Source organism: Oryx dammah, unplaced genomic scaffold, assembly GCF_014754425.2.
Source record: "Oryx dammah isolate SB20612 unplaced genomic scaffold, SCBI_Odam_1.1 HiC_scaffold_11164, whole genome shotgun sequence".
Classification (NCBI taxonomy): Eukaryota; Metazoa; Chordata; class Mammalia; order Artiodactyla; family Bovidae; genus Oryx; species Oryx dammah.
Genome location: NW_024080557.1, coordinates 2870833 through 2891942, shown reverse-complemented (window position 1 = coordinate 2891942; position 21110 = coordinate 2870833).

Here is a 21110-nt window from a genome sequence, read left to right as displayed (position 1 = left end):
AAAGAGCTTCAAGACAAGATAATCACGATGGTGTGATCACTCACCTAGAGCCAGACATCCTGGAATGTGAATTCAAGAGGGCCTTAGAAAGCATCACTATGAACAAAGCTAGTGGAGGTGACAGAATTCCAGTGGAGCTGTTTCAAATCCTGAAAGATGATGCTGTGAAAGTCCTGCACTCAATATGCCAGGAAATTTGGAAAACTCAGCAGTGGCCACAGGACTGGAAAAGGTCAGTTTTCATTCCAATCCCAAAGAAAGGCAATGCCAAAGAATGCTCAAACTACCACACAATTGCACACATCTCACACAGTAGTAAAGTAATGCTCAAAATTCTCCAAGCCAGGCTTCAGCAATACATGAAATGTGAACTTCCAGATGTTCAAGCTGGTTTTAGAAAAGGCAGAGGAACCAGAGGTCAAATGACCAACATCTGCTGGATCATCGAAAAAGCAAGAGAGTTCCATAAAAACATCGATTTCTGCTTTATTGACTATGCCAAAGCCTTTGACTGTGTGGATCACAATAAACTGTGGAAAATTCTGAAAGAGATGGGAATACCAGACCACCTGACCTGCCTCTTGAGAAACCTGTATGCAGGTCAGGAAGCAACAGTTAGAAGTGGACATGGAACAACAGACTGGTTCCAAACAGGAAAAGGAGTACGTCAAGGCTGTATATTGTCACCCTGCTTATTTAACTTCTATGCAGAGTACATCATGAGAAACGCTGGACTGGAAGAAACACAAGCTGGAATCAAGATTGCCAGGAGAAATATCAGTAACCTCAGATTTGCAGATGACACCACCCTTATGGCAGAAAGTGAAGAGGAACTAAAAAGCCTCTTGATGAAAGTGAAAGAGGAGAGTGAGCTTAAAGCTCAACATTCAGAAAACGAAGATCATGGCAGCTGGTCCTATCACTTCATGGCAAATAGATGGGGAAAGAGTGGAAACAGTGTCAGACTTTATTTCGTGGGGCTCCAATATCACTGCAGATGGTGACTGCAGCCATGAAATTAAAAGATGTTTATTCCTTGGAAGAAAAGTTATGACCAACTAGATAGCATATTGAAAAGCAGAGACATTAGTTTGCTAACAAAGGTCTGTATAGTCAAGGCTATGGTTTTTCCAGTGGTCATGTATGGATGTGAGAGTTGGACTGTGAAGAAAGCTGAGCACCAAAGAATTGATACTTTTGAACTGTGGTGTTGGAGAAGACTCTTGAGAGTCCCTTGGACTGCAAGGAGATCCAACCAGTCCATTCTAAAGGAGATCGTTCCTGGGTGTTCTTTGGAAGGACTGATGCTAAAATGAAACTCCAGTACTTTAGCCACCTCATGCGAAGGGTTGACTCATTGGAAAACACTCTGATGCTGGGAGGGATTCGGGGCAGGAGGAAAAGGGGACGACTGAGCATGAGATGGCTGGATGGCATCACTGACTCGATGGACGTGAGTCTGAGTGAACTCTGGGAGTTGGTGATGGACAGGGAGGCCTGGCGTGCTGCGATTGATGGGGTAACAAACAGTTGGACATGACTGAGCAACTGAACTGAACTGAATAAGCTAGATAAGGAAGGACAAATTCTATATTGGTATCACTTATTCATGAAATCTTAAAAAGGCTAATTTCATAAAACCAGATAATAGAATGGTGTTTTCTAGGGTCTGATAAGAGGGCGATGTGGAGATGTATGTCAAAGGCTATAAACTTTTAGTTATCAGAATAAATCACAGGGATCAAAAGTATAACATGGTAATGATAGTTCATAACACAGTCTTAAAAAGTTAAAAGTTACTGAGAGTAAAAAAAGAAAACCATTTAACTAGGACATGTAATGAACTTTTTAATTATCTTGATTTTGGTAATCAATTCACAATGTATACGTATGGTAAATCATTACAAACTTTAGCATATATAAATTTCCTAAATTTCCTATATTTCCCCTAAATTTCCTAAATAGTCCTTTTGTTTTACTCCTCCCACTTGACCCTTTTAGTCGTAGGGAAACCACTAATTTGTTTTCCTTCACTAGAGACCATTTTACATTTTCTGGAATTTCATATAAATAACATCTTATACATTATTTTCATCTGGCTTCTTTCACTCAACAAAATTCTATTTTTGTATTGTCTTTAACTTTCTAAAAATACTTATTAATATATATTTCTGTATGTTTCACTGAAATTGACAAAATCGTTATACCATTTACATTCCCACATACTTGATATAAAAAGGCTTTTTGATTGTGACTATTTTCATAGGTGAGGTATGTAGCGTTGTCCTGTTAAGCTTTTAATTGCATCTCCCTGAAGGATAAAGATGTTGAGATTCATATGTTTATATCCTATATGCATATTTTCTTTAGTTCAGTTTCTATTCAAGTATTTTGCTATTTTAATAGGTATTTTGTATTCTTTTCATTTACTTTGAAAATATGCATATGTATTATATATTACATTTGTACAGAAATATATAAATCATAATTCTTTATATATATGTATATACACACACTGATAAATACACTTTTAAAACTTCTGAGTTGTTCAGGCAGAAATACAATCATACCCCTATTACTTTATCTTAGCCAGAGGAATAGAAGCATTTCATTTAAACGTCATAGTTTTTCACAATATGAATATTATCACTGGTATTAAGTAGGATCGAAAATAATAAAATAACATATTCCTCACTACCAATCTTCCATATTCATCATATTCACATTCACTTTTCTTAAATGTTTTATGTCAAATACTTAAACATGTCCTGTATTTCTTGTCTTCTAATAATTCAATATTCAATCATCTGCTATTGTCCTCTGAAATTTCAAAAAAATCTTCACAATTATTTAGTATTTCAAATATGCTTTCTTACAGCAATGTTTTATATGTTGCTTCATATTGCAATGATTACATTTAATAAGAGTAGGACAAGAAATTATTGTCTTTAAGCTAATTTGGAAAGCTTAACACATCTCCATATCTTTTGTTTGTATAAGTTAAGGATACACTCTTGGTCTCTATCCTTTCACTTAAGTCTTGCCACTGAAAGAGATCCTTATCTGATTGGTCAACAGTAGACATTCATCTTGTTTTCTCAATTGAGTAAGTCACTTATTAAGGGAACTGATGCAGAAGATTTGCTATTTTTCTTCTCCCTCTTCACCATGATCACATGCAGTCTGCTACCGTTGCAGGTGGATTTGTTATCAATTGAAGTTTCACTTTAAGTGGGATATTGCAAATTTGGGGAAGGATGGCGATTACCAGTTTTGTTCTCACATTAAAATGCATTCTTCAACACAGACTTTATAAATGTTAAAGGTTTTATTTTTATTATCCACTTACTGATATATTCTTATTCAAAACTCTGGTTAAAAAGTGTAGAATATTTATTAGGCCACCTCAAAGACTCCAGTAAGTAAAAAACAACAACAACAGAAAAAAAGAAAAACCCTTGGATTGACTCTGTGAATGTTTTTCTTTCTGATTATTTCAGTAGAATTTTGATCATTCTAATCTATGTCTACAAATCCTTGATATGTCTACAAATTGTATTTAAATTTGGTCTTTCCTAAAATTTAAATTTATTTATTTTAATTGGAGGCTAATTACTTTACAATATTGTATTGGTTTTATTTTTTTTATTTTTATTTTTTAAATTTATTTATTTTTTATTTTACTTTACAATTCTGTATTGGTTTTGCCATACATTGACATGCCATACATCAACATGAATCCGCCATGGGTGTACACATGTTCCCCATCCTGAACCCCCCTCCCACTTCCCTCCCTGTACCATCCCTCTGGGTCATCCCAGTGCACCAGCCCCAAGCATCCTGTATCCTGCAATGAACCTGGACTGGCGATTTGTTTCTTATATGATATTATACATGTTTCAATGCCATTCTCCCAAATAATCCCACCCTCTCCCTCTCCCACAGAGTCCAAAATACTGTGCTATACATCTGTGCCTCTTTTGCTGTCTCGCATACAGGGTTATTGTTACCATCTTTCTAAATTCCATATATATGCATTAGTATACTGTATTGGTGTTTTTCTTTCTGGCTTACTTCACTCTGTATAATAGGCTCCAGTTTCATCCACCTCATTAGAACTGATTCAAATGTATTCTTTTTAATGGCTGAGTAATACTCCAATTTGGTCTTAAAGAATATCCAGACTATTCCATTTATTTATTTAAAAAGCTAATCTATAAAAATGGATTGATATATGCAATGTCAATCTTCTAATTAGAACAGCCGCTACTTTATTTCAGGCCTTTTGACATAGAGACTAGTACTTTCTCAACTATACTCTTGTTTTTAAATATTTTCACGGCTAATTTTAATTTTGTTGTATGTTGAATTATTATCTGGCTCATTTCTTAGTCTTCTGATACAGATTTCAGTTTTGAGAAGCAATTGGAATGGGTTATGTGACAATTATTCTTTGGTGCTCTAATATTTTTCTTCAAATAATACATTGTTCACTGTGCCCTGTAGATAGCTTTTTAAAAATCAATTATAATATTTTCAGATTTAGTTTCTGTTTAGGTTTGTTATGGACTGAACTGCGCCCCACTAATTCATATGTTGATGTATTAAGCCCCACTCCCCAGCAGCTCAGAACATGTCTGTATTTGGAGACAGGGTCTTTGAAAAGAGCACCATGCAGATATTGACATCATTTGTTTAAAGAAAAAGTTTATATAAATTAGGTAGAGGTTTCTTTTTTAAAAATCTTTCTTCATTCTGGAATTTTAAGGTATCTATGGGGTCGCAAAGAGTTGGACATGACTGAGCGACTGAACTGGACTGAATATCCCATTCCATTTCTGGTTATAGTGTTAATTTTTTCTGCTACTGAAACTTAAATGGAAAAAAGTTTTCTTTTAAAACTCAGATGAGATTTCCCCATATTTATCAAACCACCTATTTTTTACTTCCATTTTCAGAATCAAATAATCCTGTCTATAATAGTTTACATGTGGTCCTGCCAGGAGGTGAGAGAGAGGGAATATATGATCTCTCCCTGTCATTTCTCCTTTTTTTTTTTTTTTGATTCATTTGTGAGAAGACTGGTGGAATGCTAAATCACTCTTCTACTTTATCATTGTAAAGGGTCTATGAATCATCATAAAACAGTGGCCTTTTCATTACCTGGCATTATAAAAGTAGAATTCTCCAAATTTATGTATCTGAACATTGTGACTTAGCTACCTTTTGTAATGAGGTCTGATGTGCAATCCATTCTTTAATTACCTATATTTCAATTGATTCGGCCTCACTTTAAAACTGTATCCCTGCCATGTTCTGGCCTTTTTTTTTCCTAGTTCAGTTCAGTCGCTCAGTCGTTCTGACTCTTTGTGACCTCATGAATTGCACCATGCCAGGCCTACCTGTCCATCACCAACTCCCGGAGTTCACTCAAACTCATGTGCATTGAGTCAGTGATGCCATCCAGCCATCTCATCCTCTGTTGTCCCCTTCTCCTCTTGCCCCCAATTCCTCCCAACGTCAAAGTCTTTTCCAATGAGTCAACTCTTCGCATGAGGTGGCCAAAGTATTGGAGTTTCAGCTTTAGCATCAGTCCTTCCAATGAACACCCAGGGCTGATCTCCTTCAGAATGGACTGGTTGGATCTCCTTGCAGTCCAAGGGACTCTCAAGAGTCTTCTCCAATGCCATAGTTCAAAAGCATCAGTTCTTCGGCACTCAGCTTTCTTCATAGTCCAACTCTCACATCCATACATGACCACTGGAAGACCCATAGCCTTGACTAGATAGACTTTGTTGGCAAAGTAATGTCTCTGCTTTTGAATATGCTGTCTAGGTTGGTCATAACGTTCCTTCCAAGGAGTAAGCATCTTTTAATCTCTAGTTAGTTCTTGTAAATTTTCCCTATACCTACAAAGCTATAGAAATCTCCTTTATTAGCATAATTCTTTTTTTCACATATATACTTTTCAAAATGGTGACATATTTCTACATGCTGACTACTGTCTGTCATTCCCTCTCAATCTTGGGAAAATGTTCTTATATTACTGAGAATAGATTTTGCATAATAAAAAATCAGTTTACCTTAAAATTTTGTATTATGATACCATTAGATATGTAATTATATGCTTTATTACAATTATGCACTGCATAAATAAATGTTCCCTTTTGCTATCAGATCTCTGGAGTTATTTTACATTTATATTATATTATCTAAAATAGTAATTGCTATGTAACTCTTTTAAGAGTCATATTATTTCTTTCAAGTATTATCTTTTAAAAAATCTTAAAACCCATCCTTCAATTCATCTATTTTTTATGATCACTATTGTAATAATCTACCCTGGAAGATCAAGATAGGAATTTTGAATTGCTCTTCATGTTGCATTTTTCCTCATCAGAAACAAATCCTGTCTCAGAATAAGTGCTTAAATTATTGCTTGAAAAAATTAGAAATACAGATGTAAATAAACCTTTTCAAATTAAAATAACATTTGTATGACAGTGAAAGCGAGGTCACTCAGTCATGTCCGACTCTTTGAGACTCCATGGACTATATAGCCAACCAGTCTCCTCCGTCCAGGGGATTCTCCAGGCCAGAATACTGGAGTGGGTTGCCATTTGCTCCTCCAGAGGATCTTCCCGACCCAGGGATCTAACCCTGGTCTCCCTCATTGTAGGCAGACGCTTTACCGTCTGAGCCACCAGGAAGTCACCAGGGAATGTTTAGATCCATTCAATACTTCATTGTGTTTAGAGGGTAATTGTTTTATTCAATAATTTATTCCTATTAATTAAGAGAAAACGTCTAAAAACAATTAACAAAATGCCTAAAAGTTTATTTAAAATATCATCAAAGCTGAATTAAATATCAGTAAAGATTGATGTTATTCCTTCAGGCCTGTTAGACTGAGGTTTTGCAGACTCAAGGAGTTGAGAGAGAATCAATACTTTGAGAAATGAAGTATAAAATTTTAGAAAACTGAGGTTAGCTCCTGATTGTTACTTTAGAATTTAAGAAGGTAAAAAAAGAAGATATTCCTTGATTAGAAATATAGGTTTTAAGTGATGACTGCCATTTGGGGCTTCCCCGTTGGTGCTAGTGGTAAAGAATCTGCCTACCAATACAGGAGATGCAAGACTAGAGGGTTCAGTCTCTGGGTTGGGAAGATCATTCAGAGTAGGAAATGGCAATCTACTCCAGTGTTCTTGCCTGGAGAATCCTATGGACAGAGCAGTCTGGCAGGCTACAGTCCATGGGGCCACAAAGAGTTGGACATGACTGAGTGATTGAGCACACACACACACAAACTCTAATTTAATAGAATGAATGAGGCCCAGGAAAAATATAAGTAATCATTAAAATCATGCATAACTGTTTCCATTCAGAAGCTTTAAAACCAAACCATGCTAAGCCATATCTACAAAATATTGATATACTGAATGATATAATTGCTTGATTTATCATATAAAACTTCAGGAGAGTAAAAACGATAAGGAGAAAGCAAAAATCTGATATCCGTGTGACTTGTTACTGCAAATTACATTGCTGAAGCTAAGGCTAGTTTATTTCTCTTCAAATCTTATATATTTAATAAAAGACATGGCAATTAATAGTGGTACTAATCAATACTTGTGGAGGTACTTCATACAAATAATAAATCTGGATAAACAAATAAATGGACTTCCCAGGTGGCTCAGTGGTAAAGAATCTGCTTGCTAATGCAGGAACCACAGGAGACATGGATTGGATCCCTGGGCCGGGAAGATCTCCTGGAGAAGGAAACGGCAATGTACCCCAGTATTCTTACCTGGAGAATCCTATGGACAGATAAGCCTGGCAGGCATACAGCCCATGGGGGTCACAAAGAATCGAGCATGACTGAATATGCACACATGCATAACATAAGCAAATAAACATAAAACAAACAAAAACAAAATAAATGCAAAAAGGTTGTCTGTAGCTGTGCTTTCTCTTGTACAGATTGTATAAAGACTGTTGTATATTGGCTAATTACTGAACTTTATACATTTCTTCCTAATATACTTTGTTTTGTTCTGACAATCTTATATTTATAAAACGGTTTTGCAAACAGGTTTACCTTTTATTCTTTTATTATAATAATAACAAAAATGTGTGTGCTAAATCACTTCAGTCGTGTCTGATTCTCTGCAACATCATGGACTGTATCCTGCCAGGCTCCTCTGTCCATGGCATTCTCCAGGCAAGAATACTGGGAGTGGGTTGCCATGCCCTTCTCCAGGGTGTCTTCCTGACCTACAGATCAAACCTATGTCTCTTAGGTCTCCTGCATTTGTAGTCAGGTTCTTTATCAATAGTGTCACCTGGGCATATAGGAAAAATTGGCATTAGGAAAAATATCACTATCATATTTGTAGACATTAGGACACAGATAAGACAAGCTGAGCATTTCCTAAAGGTTTTATAGCTAATTAATGATAAAGGCTAAATATTAATCAGAAAGCCAGAGTTTGGTGAAATATTTGGTTTTTCTTTCATACTTTCTCTCAAATAACTGTTTCAAAATGCTTGCTAACACTAACTATGCTTCTGTGCTTCTCAACTTGCAATTTTTATTAGTGATTTGTGCATACAAATAAGCTGATATTGGCAGTGTCAGAAATCCACAGCTTTGCAACTTTCTACTGTATATTACATTTTACCTTAATTTTATAATTTTATTTTTACTTATCCTTATAATACATGCTCTACTGCATCTTTCTGGAAAACCAATTCTAGGAAAACAAAATAAAACCTAATGCTTGATATATTTCTTTTAAGCTGAAATTAGTTATGCAAAGGAGCATACTTGAATGGGTTTAATTTGAGACATCAGTGCCATTAGATGGCACTCTGGGTAAAGTTGACAAATGTTATTTCTTATAGTACAGCATCACAAATTAAGGGCTTAAGTAAGGTAAATGGAATACAAAATTAGTGAACATTTATGTCAAAGAATCATAACGATTACAATGACAAAGGACACTTTTGCTCTTTAAATAATTTAAGGTTTCCTTTTGAATTGTTATACACTATTTCTCATCAAATAAAAATTAAGACATTACACAATGAGATTTTCCTCATTGAAAATAGATTCATGGTTAAATTTAAAATTTTAAAAATATTGATTTTGCTTTATGGAGCTAAAATCAATGTTATCAATCACTTTATATCATTCCTAATATAATGTAATGGTAAGGTCTAAAATGAATCAGTTTTTCTAAGCTTATGTTTTAAAGCAATTTGCATGTGTAAAAATAGATTTTATAAGCACTGGAAATGTCATTCATATTTTAAGTTTTCTTTATTAAAATAAGTAGTTTAGAAATATACTCAATACATAAATATTCTTTCTTTCTAATTGGATTACAAATATTTTGTTAGAAGTTATTCCATTTGTTCAGTCCTTTTCATCTAGTCACTAATAGGTTAAAAAGCTTAGGAGGGAAAGTTAAGAAGTAGAAATTATGGTAATAGCCCTTCAGAAATGCACCACCTTATTAATGAAAGGTGTCTACACAAAACAGGCAATAATAGAAGTAAATGCATGTAATTTTCCTCTAAGGAACTGTTAGAGACCCAATAACACCACAATGGTCTGGCATTTATTTATTATTTTATCATTACCAAAAGGTAGACAAATATCCTTGATTACTGACTGCACTGCAGATGCTGTCACTACTACTAACACAGGTAATACCTACTATTTATTAATAGTAGGTACAATTAAGTACACACCAATTAAAAAAGAAAGAGGCAACTAAATTGATTCTTTTCCAAAGCGACATACTTCCTGTCCTTTGTTTCTCACTCTGACTGCAAGGGTTTAAACAAGAATTGATTTTGCAAAAACAATGGGAGCTTAAAAGATATCAGAGCAAGTTGGTAGAGAAGTATGGAAGAAAAGAAATAGCAATTAGACTGAAATGCATCTAAACTTTCTTTGGTGTCTTATCCATGACACTCCATTTCGTTTTAACAGACAATAACAAGATAGAAACATCTTTTACAGTTTAACTTTTGGGGCAACATGACTGAGACTGTTGTTCATTGTGTTAGAAAAAATGAAGCAGTTTTCTTCATGGAAAGCTGATCTAAATCAGATTTCATTTTTCTTTTATATAGTTTTTAATCTGATTCATATTATATTTGGTAGGTAAAATAATTCACGAGTCTTAGAGCTTTCCATAAACAGGAATTGAACCGTCTTTGTTTCTCAGGTAATCTCAGACTCATTGTTTTTATTATGATCTGTATAGTACAAACACATGAAACTACGCAGCCTATGCTATAGTTTAAAATATCAAGTAGTAAAATAATAATAACCTTTATACCTATTGACTCATTGGCCAAGTTAAGAAATAGGATATTATTAGCATATTAAAGCCATTTTAGCAATCTTTCTCTGTTCAATTTTCATTCCATTATTCATATCTAACTTTCATATTATTCATTCTCAAATATTTGTTTAAATTTTTCTACCTTATGAACTTGCTTGACTGGATTAAATTTTATGTGTTCTTCAGTTCTTTGCTTCTGTCTCTCTGCATTATATATTTTTAAAAATCTACTCCGGTTGATGCTCTCATGTTGATGAGTGAGTTCATTCATTATTACTGCTGTAAATTCTCTTGTATTCCCTTATATGAAGATGGCATAATTTATTTATCTGTTCTAGTGCTGATGGACAACTGGGATGTTTCCAGATTTTTGGTATTATGCAAATACTGGTCTGACTACTGTTACATCTGATCCTTGGTGTACATGTTCAAAATCTTTCTCACAGGCATATGCCGTGGCTCGGAGTTGCTCAGGACAGAAAATGAATATTGTATTACTATGTAAAATATTAAACTGCTTTGAAAGTGGTGATTTCAGTGTGTACTGCCAATAACTCTATTATTAAGTTCCTACTGTACTACATTCTAACCAATAATTGTTTTTATTAGGCTGATCATTGTGAAAGCTTATCTAATGATGCTTTAATGCTTTTCATTATCATTTCCCTGATCATGAATGATGTTGGCCAGATTTTATGTTTGTTTGCTTCTTTTTTTGTCTTTTCCCTTCTGCCAAAATTTTGTACATGTTCATTTTCTACAGGGATATTTTATTTTTAAATATTAATCTGGGGAATAATTTATATATTCCAAATACTAACCTGTCCTGACTATTCATTGGAAGGACTGTTGCTGAAGCTCCGAAACTTTAGCCACCTGATGCAAAAAACTGATTTACTGGAAAAGACCCTGATGCTGGGAAAGATTGAGGGCAGGAGGTGAAGGGGATGACAGAGGATGAGACGGTTAGATGGCATCACCGACTCAATGGACATGAATCTGGGTAAACTCTGGGAGTCGGTGATGGACAGGGAAGCCTGGCATGCTGCAGTCCTGGGGTCTCAAAGAGTGGGACACGACTGAGCGACTGAACTGAACTGAACTATTAATCCAGTTGACTTTTATTATTCATAGATTTCATCTTTTTGAATTTGCCTAAAATCAATCCATAATCCTAAAATCAACAGTTGTGGTGCTTTCACATTCATTCAAAGCCATGCATGGAACAGGAAAAAAGAAAACAAAAAACTGTTTTCTGCTGCACATGCATTGTCCCAGTTGGGGTCAAATGAGATGACATTCCAGCTTCTTATTTTAGTTCTATCATTTTGCAGTCTACTTAGTGCTACCTTTTACTCATTTTTTGTGTGTTTCTGCTGGTAATTTCACTTTTAAAAAATGGTTCTCAAGCACGGTGGTGAAGTGTAGTCTAGTGTTCCTAAGTGCAAGAAAGCTATAATGTGCTTTATAAAGAAGTGTATGAGATAAGATTGGGTCAGGCAAGAGTTCTAGTGCTGTTAACCATGAGCTAATGTTAATCAATCAATATATTACATATTAAATAAGGTATCACTAAACAGAACACATACAAAATGAAGTTCTACATGGATGGCCTGACAGATATCTTGTAAACAGAGGCTCACAGAAATGTAACTCTGTATCTTCCCTAGGAAACACATATCAGTATTGGCTAAATCTCTGTTGGGATATCTTTATAGAACACAGTGCTGCAAATAATGAGAATTATTTGTATTTTGTTGCTCGTTATCTATTACAAATATCTTTCTCTATGTTCTTTCTTTTCACTGCCTTTATACAATTACTTGAAAAATAAAAGTTCTTGCTATGTGATCCAGAAATTTTACTGCTAGGTATTAACCCACAGAAAACAAAAAGAATAATTTAAAAATACATATGTACCTCAGTGTTCATTGCAGCGTTATTTACATTAGCCAAGATATGGAAGTAACCTGAGTTTCCATTGATAGATGAATGGATAAGGAAGATATGGTGCGTGTGTGTGTGTGTGTGTGAGCATGTGTGTGCACACACACAAATACATATGAACATACACAATGGACTTTACTCAGCTAAAAAACATGGAAATCTTGCCATTTACAACAACATGGATGGATCTAGAGGGTCTGTGCTAAATGAAGTGAGACATAGAAAGACAAATACCTTATCATCTGGTTACATATAAAATCTAAAATCATAACAAAACAAAAACAAACTCATAGATAAGAAGAAGCAAGGGATGGTTGCCAGAAGGATGGGAGATGGGGAGTGTAAGCAAAATAGGGTCAGAGGATTACAACGTACAAACCTCCAAACAGTTATTTTGCTATTTAGCAGAAATAACCTTGCAAATCAACTATAACTATACCTCAGTTAAAAAGAGGCATGCAAACCTTCAGTCATAAAATAAATAAACCACAGGGATGTAATATACAGCATAAGGAATATAGTCAATAATATTGTAATACTTTTGCACATGGATGGATGGTTACTAGACTTATTGTGGTGACCATTTCATAAAATATATGTGTCAAGTCACTAATAATACACCTGAAAACTAACATAGTATTGTATGCCAACTCTATTACAATAATAAATTTTATCAAATTTATCTATTTTGCTCTGTATAGTTTATAAGTTTATTTCTTTATAATTTATGTACTCGTTCCCTTCATCTGCTTTTTTGAAAAAAACTTTCTGTACTTCTTCCTTATTAGATTTACCTTTCAATTAAATTCTGTTTGAGGGTTACTTTTATTCTGTTTGAGGTTTATTTTTATTTATGGTATAGCATAAGGACCTATTTGAGTGGCCAATATTTGCTGCAAAATGTAATGATTACCACGTTTTGCTGTTTTTCAAGACCCGTTCTGTCATAAAGCAAGTTCTACTCATATACAGTAAATTGTTCCTATTAAAAAAGAAGTGCAAATTGTGAAAGTGTCTCAGTGATTTTTCTTTCATGGGTAAGTCTAACAAATGAAAGTGAATAAAATATGCCAATCTTCATACTATTCATCCATAGCACACACTACAGCATCAAAGGAAACAAAATATCTCATTTTGAATACAAAACTGATATAAGATTCCACTTAATTTTATATACATCATGTTTTAAATTCTTGGTATAAATTCATTGGTGATATGCCATATGCTTAATGACAGAGTAAGGTCATGAAATACAAATACAATGGCTTGGAGCACATTCACTGATTTTATTTGCTTACTAACTTTATCCATTCTTTCAAACATTGAAACACTTGCCCTCCCACCATTACCACAACCAAGCAAGTAGGCATTTTACTAACCTGCTTGAGCTGCCATAACAAAATAACAGACTGGGAAGGCTTAAACAATAGAAACTTATTTTCTCACAGTTCTGAAGGCTGGAAATGCAAGAACAAGAAATTGGAATAGGTTTCTCCTGAGGCCTCTCTCCTTGACTTGCTGACAGCTGCCTCTCTTCTGTGTCCTCACAAGGCCTTTCTTTTGTGTGCACACTTCCTTGGTATATCTCTCTGTGTATCTTAATTTCCTCTTTTAAGGAAATCAGTCATATTGGATTAGGCCCTATCCTATGGGTTTTAACTTAATCACCTATTTAAAATTCCTGTTTCCAAATTCAGCCACATTAAAACATACAGGCGTTAGATCTTCAACATAAGAATTTTGGGAGAAATACAACTCTGTCCGTAACAGGCATGCTTAAGTTCTTAAGGTAGAACAATGACCTTTCCAGTCATGTTATGCTGAATTGTCTGTTTCTCAACAACTATTTAAACTGCTTATAGACAGAAGCTGTGTCTTTTTATATATATGTGCCCAAAATAATGGAGCAGTTTAAATTATGTCCTTCTACAGCCAATGTAATGTCAAGCCATATTAGACCCTGAGTCAGAAGGAAAAATTACTAATATGGATCATGTCTTTAAAGTTTTGATATTTTGGTAATCAGTAATATTTTTACATTAACTTTGATTTTTTTTAAATGTTGCATTAAAATGGTATTTATCTGAATTACTGAGCTTTTTTAGTGTTCCGTTAAATTTTACATGTGAAGTTGTCTCACTCCCTTCATCCTCTTCATCCTACTTTTGACCCTGTCTAAAATAGTCAAATTTACAAGATGCAAGTTTCAGTAACGGTATTCCTATCCCTAAAAAAGCTGCACTATGACCATCTTTACAAAACTCTATAGCAGGAATAATTTGTCTTTTGAAAAGTAGCAAAAGGCATGGAAAACATCACTACTTTGGAATTTGGAAAACTTTAGATTCTAATTTTGTCTGCCAATTGTTTGCTGGTTCTAAAGTCTAACCCTTCTGTAGGTGAGTTAGACAGAATCAAGCAATAAAACACAGTATACAACAGAACGTTAATATTTAGTTAACTTTCATAAAATCACAATTTCATGTTCTACACCGAGAGACTTTGATTCAGTATTTCTAGGATGTGGTGCATGGCTCTGCAATTTTTACATATAACCCTACATACTCAAATGATTGTAATATAAATGGTCCTTGGACCATGTGGCTCTGTGGGGTATACTGATTGAATATGGATTAGAGTCCCTGATGAGATTAATCAGTTAAACTAGGTTTAGGTCCTGAGATATTGTGGTTCTGAATGAGTTTTAAAGACAGAAAAATATAGGAATAATAGTGCAAACTGATTCAGAAAGTGAAGAGGAGTTAAAGAGCCTCTTGATGAAAGTGAAGGAGGAGAGTGAAAAAGCTGGCTTAAACCATAGCATTCAAACAAGATCATGGCACCCAGTCCCATCATAGCAAATACATGGGGAAACAATGGAAACAATGACAGATTTTATTTTCTTAGGCTTCAAAATTACTGGGGACTGTGACTGCAGCCAAGAAATTAAAAGACACTTGCTCCTTGGAACAAAAGCTCTGACAAACCTAGATAACATATTAAAAAGCAGAGATGTCAGTTTGCCAGAAAAGGTCCATATAGCTAGTAACAGCTATGATTTTTCCAGTAGTCATGTACAGATGTCAGAATGGACCATAAAGAAGGCTGAGCACTGAAGAATTGATGCTGTGGTGCTGGAGAAGACTCTTGAGAGTCCCTTGGACAGGAAGGAGATCAAAGCAACCAATCCCAAAGGAAATCAACTCTGAATATTTACTGGGAGGACTGAAGCTCCAACAGTTTGGCCAACTGATGCAAAGAGCCGACTCTGGAAAAGACTCTGATGCTGGGAAAAATTGAAGGCACAAGAAGAGGGAGACAGAGGATGAGACAGTTTGGTTATATCACTGACTCAACAGACGTGAATTTGAGCAAACTCTGGGAGATAGTGAAGGACAGGGAAGCCTGGAGTGCTGCGGTTTATGGGGTCATTAATATTTGGACTCGACTTTACAACTGAACAATAACAGCTGATAATCAGATGTCTTCATTTTTAGTATTGAGTTTGTAATATGCCACAGATAATGCTTAGTATTGCTTTTTAAAAGAATGAAAATATCAGACTAGGATAGCACAGAATTGATTCAGAACATAAACTCCATAAATGCTTCTGACACAAGTTAAGTATAGGCTAAAAGAACAATTGAGGCCAAGCCTCCAGGCCAGGGGCGAGAGCTCTCATTTGGAAGACATAAAGGATTCCACAGATGCCTATGAAGACTATGAAGCCTAGGAAGGGAGAAATGAAAGTAAAAGGGGAAGAGCTAAAGGAGAGTCAAGACAAAAGGCTAACCTCTGGGAATAAATGGTCATGTGGAGTTTTAAAAAGCCTTAATCAGTTCTCTCACTAAGTCTGAATTTTAAAACAGATGTGAATTTGAATGGAGAGACTTTGCAATATGTGCATAACTGTATATCTATAGAAATAAATTTTGAGTACACATGGAAACTTCTTTGAATTATGCATACTTAACTTTCCACTAGCATTTTAGAGTATAAAGAATATTTTAGAGAATATTATTAACATTTCAATATCTTCTGTTTGCTCTCTGTTTGCCAGAGTACACCTATACCCCTGCTCATTGAATTTAAATATTTCCATTCTTCCAATGATGAAAAAAACAGCTATGGTTCCATATGCACTTAAGCACCTTAGGAGACCTAAACACATTTATGATTTTAAATATTTTGGAGCTTTGAATATGCCTGTTATTAATTAATGAAATATTATTCTCCTTTTCTCTACTTTTCCACTACCCTCTGTTTTCTTTCTTCTTTCTTGCTATTGCAGTGTTTTGAGATCCAGTTTTTGGAGTCAAGATTTGGTGTTTTGTGATCACCTAGTGAACTTATTCAAAAATTCATTTTCTCAGCCCTGTCCCGTAGAAATTCTTGTTCTTTGTGTCTGTTGTATGTTTTCTCTCTTTCTTTCTATCTTCCATAACCCATGCCAGACCAATTAATTCTGAAGCAGGTTTTAGAGGATGATATTTTAAGAATCGAAGAGATACCAGGAGTAACAGGCAAGTTTGACCTTGGGGTACAAAATGAAGCAGGGAAAAGGCTAACAGAGTTTTGCCCAGATAATGCACAGCTCATAGTAAACACTGTCTTCCAACAACATAAGAAATGATTCTATACATGGACATCATCAGATGGTCAGTACCTAAATTAGATTGATTATATTATTTGCAGCCAAACATGGAGAAGCTCTCTACAGTCAGCAAACACAAGACTGGTAGCTGACTGGCACAAATCATCAGCCCCTTATTGCAAAATTCAGGCTGAATTTGAAGAAAGTAGAGAAAACCACTAGGCCATTCAGGTATGGCCCAAATCAAATCCTTTATGATTATTCAGTAGAGGTGACAAATAGATCCAAGGGATTAGATCTGGTAGAGAGAGTGCCTGAAGACTATGGACAGAGGTTTGTAACATTGTACAGGAGCCAGTGACCAAAATTATCCCAAAGAAAAAGAAATGCAAGAAGGCAAAGTGATTGTCTGAGGAGGCCTTGCAAATAGTGGAAAAAACAAGAGAAGCAAAAGGCAAAGGAGAAGGGAAAGATATATCCAACTGAATGCATAGTTCCAGAGAACAGCAAAGAAAGATAAGAAAGTATTCTTAAGTGAACAAAGGAAAGAAATAAAGGAAAACAATAGAATATAAGGAATAGAGAACTCTAAGAAAACTGGAGATACCAAGGGAAAATTTCATGTAAAGATGTTCATAATAAAGGACAAAAAGGCAAAGACCTAAGAGAAGCAGAAGAGATTAAGAAAAAGTGGCAAGAATACACAGAAGACCTGTACAAAAAAGCTCTTAATGACTGAGATAACCACAATGGTGTAGTCACTCACCTAGGGCCAGACATATTGGAGTATGAATTCAAGTCGGCCTTAGGAAGCATTACTACAGAAAAGCTAGTGGAGGTGATGGGATTCCAGCTGAGCTATCTCAAATCCTATAATAAGTGTTGCACTGATTACGCCAGAAAATTTGGAAAACTCAGCAGTGGCCACAGAACTGGAAAAGGTCACTTTTCATTCCAATTCCAAAGAAAGACAGTGCCAAAGAATGTTCAAATTCCCGTACAATTGCACTCATTTCACATGCTAGCAAGATTATGCTCAAAAATCCTTCAAGCTATCCTTCAACAGTACAGTGAACCAAGAGCTTCCAAATATACAAACTGGATTTAGAAAAGGCAGAGGAACCAGAGATCAAATTGCTAATATCTGTTGGATCATAAAAAAAGCAAGGGAATAATAATAATAATAAAAATCTACTTCTGCTTCATTGACTACACTAAAGCCTTTGACTTTATGGATCACAAAAAACTGGAATATTCTTAAAGAGATGGGAATACCAGACCACATTACCTGCCTCCTGAAAAACCTGTATGTAGGACAAGAAGAAACAGAACTGGATATGGAACAATGGACTGATTCAAAATTGGAAAAGGAGTCCATCGAGGATGTGTAATGTCACCTTGCTTATTTAACTTATATGCAGAGCACATGATGCATATTACTGGGCTGGATTACTCACCAGCTGGAATCAGGATTTCTGGGAGAAATAACCCAGAATGTATAGATAAGATATATTCTTTATAGACAGGGAAGCCTGGCATGTTGCAGTTCGTGGGGTCACAAAAAGTCAGACATGACTTGGCGACTGAAAAACATCAACAGAAATTTTAAGAAAACATGTTATATGCCATACTATTGCTGTTCTGCACAAATTTGAGAAGTGATCTGTTTAGCCTAAATTGTCTTAAGTCTATATAGGTATTTAAGGAGGACTATGTGAAAACCAACTCGACCATTAAAGTACTTGAGTTTATTATGCTCATCATATGAACTCGAATAAATAAACTGTGATGTTCCATAGTAGACTCTGAATAATAACTGCTAAATGATTGAACAATTGACCATTTTGACAATTATGCATTTCTCCTGTTTGTATTTGCCCATGGTACTCATCTCTGATTTCTGGGTTTAAATATAAATAAACCAGAACAACATATTTAAGCCACCTTCACCTTTAGTACCCACCCCCTTTTTATAAGAGGAATGATTTTCCCTTCCTAGTAATTATTAGCCTTTCTTTCTAAATACCAGCATTAACATCAGCTTCTAAAAGATTACAAAGAATAGAATTGAGTAGAAACACTTGCCAAAAGCTTACATTAATTCGGTTGAATCCCTAAAGGCTATAGTAAATAAACAGAAAAATATATTTAGCCAATCCTACATACATTTCATAAGTTTATCTTCATCCCTTTGGTACAATATTCTATGTAGGTAGAAACTCAACATGCAAATTATCTGTAATATAAAACTATTCAGACAGATCTTGAGCTTAAGTTGAACTTAGATAGCAAAATTGTTATTGTCCCCCTCTTTTATGCTTTCTTTGGCTAATGAATTTCCATTTCATATACAATTTAAGCATGATTTCATAAGAAGGAATTTTTTTGTTGCCATTGGTTGTGTTATTTCATCCTTATGTGTATTTTCACAACTTTCTGTACCTTTCTGTCTTATCACTCTATACATTTTATATTTAAAAACCTGTTTAGAGTGATCTCTTCTAAACAGTACAGTATGGAAAAGTGACAAAAAGATTCACTTTATAGTGAAGAATCTGACAAACACTGACTCAGCAAATGATTAAGTTAACAGCAATACTACTAAGTCATGTTGACAGTGAGGTCCTTTCATATGATGTGATAAAAATGATATTTTAATCTCTGTGGTGTTTGCAAAACCCACATCCCCTGGATAAATTATGAAAAAATAGAAGATTAATTCCAATAAAGAAAACCCTATAATATATTTATTATTCCTCAAACAATCAAAGTCATGGAAAATAAGAAGTCTGAGAAATTCTCCTAATCAAATTTAGCCCAAGACATGACAGTAAATGGATGTGATACCCTGCATGGGATCCTGGACCAGAAATAAGATATTCAATAATATCTAAGAATATAGGAATAAGCTAAGGGCCTTAGTTAATAATAATTTATCAGTATTGGCTTATTAACCATGACAAATGTACATACTAATGTAAGATGTTGATAATGGGAGAAATGGGATGTGGAGTATATGGAAGCTTTCTGCACTGTGGTTGCATTTTCCCTGCAAATCTAAAACTATTCAAAATAAAAACATTCCTTAAAAATGGCTTAGTTATCCTTCTCCCCTGTTAGACTCTGTGATCTCTGAAAGTCAGACTCTGTCTGTTTTAATCACCTTAGTACAGAGCACACAAGAGGAGCTAGATAAATAATTATTGAATGAGTGATTGAATGAATGAGTGAAATAAACATTTAATAACTGACTGTGAAAGAAACTTAATTCCCTGAAGAAACTTCTATTTATATATGTAAATAGTATTTCCTCAACCCACCAGTCAGGATGCAAATGAATGCCATCTGCCTCTTGTTCTCTCAAGACCTCTTGCTCTTGGGTCCCTGCAGTTATTTTCCCTGATTGACTGCCCTAAATATGTTTTTTCCCAAAAGAATCCCTGTGCCCCTGTATAATCAACATCTTTTTCTTCCTATGCCAAGCACAGTAGACAAATCTGTGAAAACCGGGTAGGGCTTAGGGAGGTCCCTAGGAACAGACGTTCAGAGAACCTGGGCTGGCTTCTGGTGCTCTTGATGCCAATAAATTACTCTCCCAAGCCTCCTTGGCTACAGTCACGTCATTTATATTAGAGTTTCTAAAATATTAATATTTACAGAATCAATTGACTGGATAAGAATTCCTTTTTAAGTGTAAAATATCCCTAGAAAAGTTAATGGACTAAAATCCTTCCCCCTTTTATCAAGAATTAATTTCAGGCACAGGGTTTCCTATTTTAGATTTGCCTAGTGGGATTTTTCTTCTATGTGAGGGAGACAAGATACATACTTTTGGAGACTGGAGGTGCTTTGGGGTACACAGTAGGTTTGGTATTCAGGTAAAGGGAGCACTTCAGAGGTGTGGGTTTATTAAGTTAGAAGAAGATAACACAAGTGCCAGGGGTTTATATATGGATGGAAAATGAGTCAAAGAATAGAGTCACATTAAAGTAATAACAACTATGCTGAAGTGAAGAAAAAGTAGGAGGGTGAGGAGGAAAGAGAGAAGGAAAATGAGGAGAAGATGTTCTGTTCATGCTGCTTGATGAGATAGGGTGAGGAAAAAGCCAAGCTCCTTCCATCTCCCCATCTTTTATACCACCTTTGTACAGAAATGAGAACTGAGATCAATACTGTTCTTACTATAATTCAGCGATATCATTGAATAC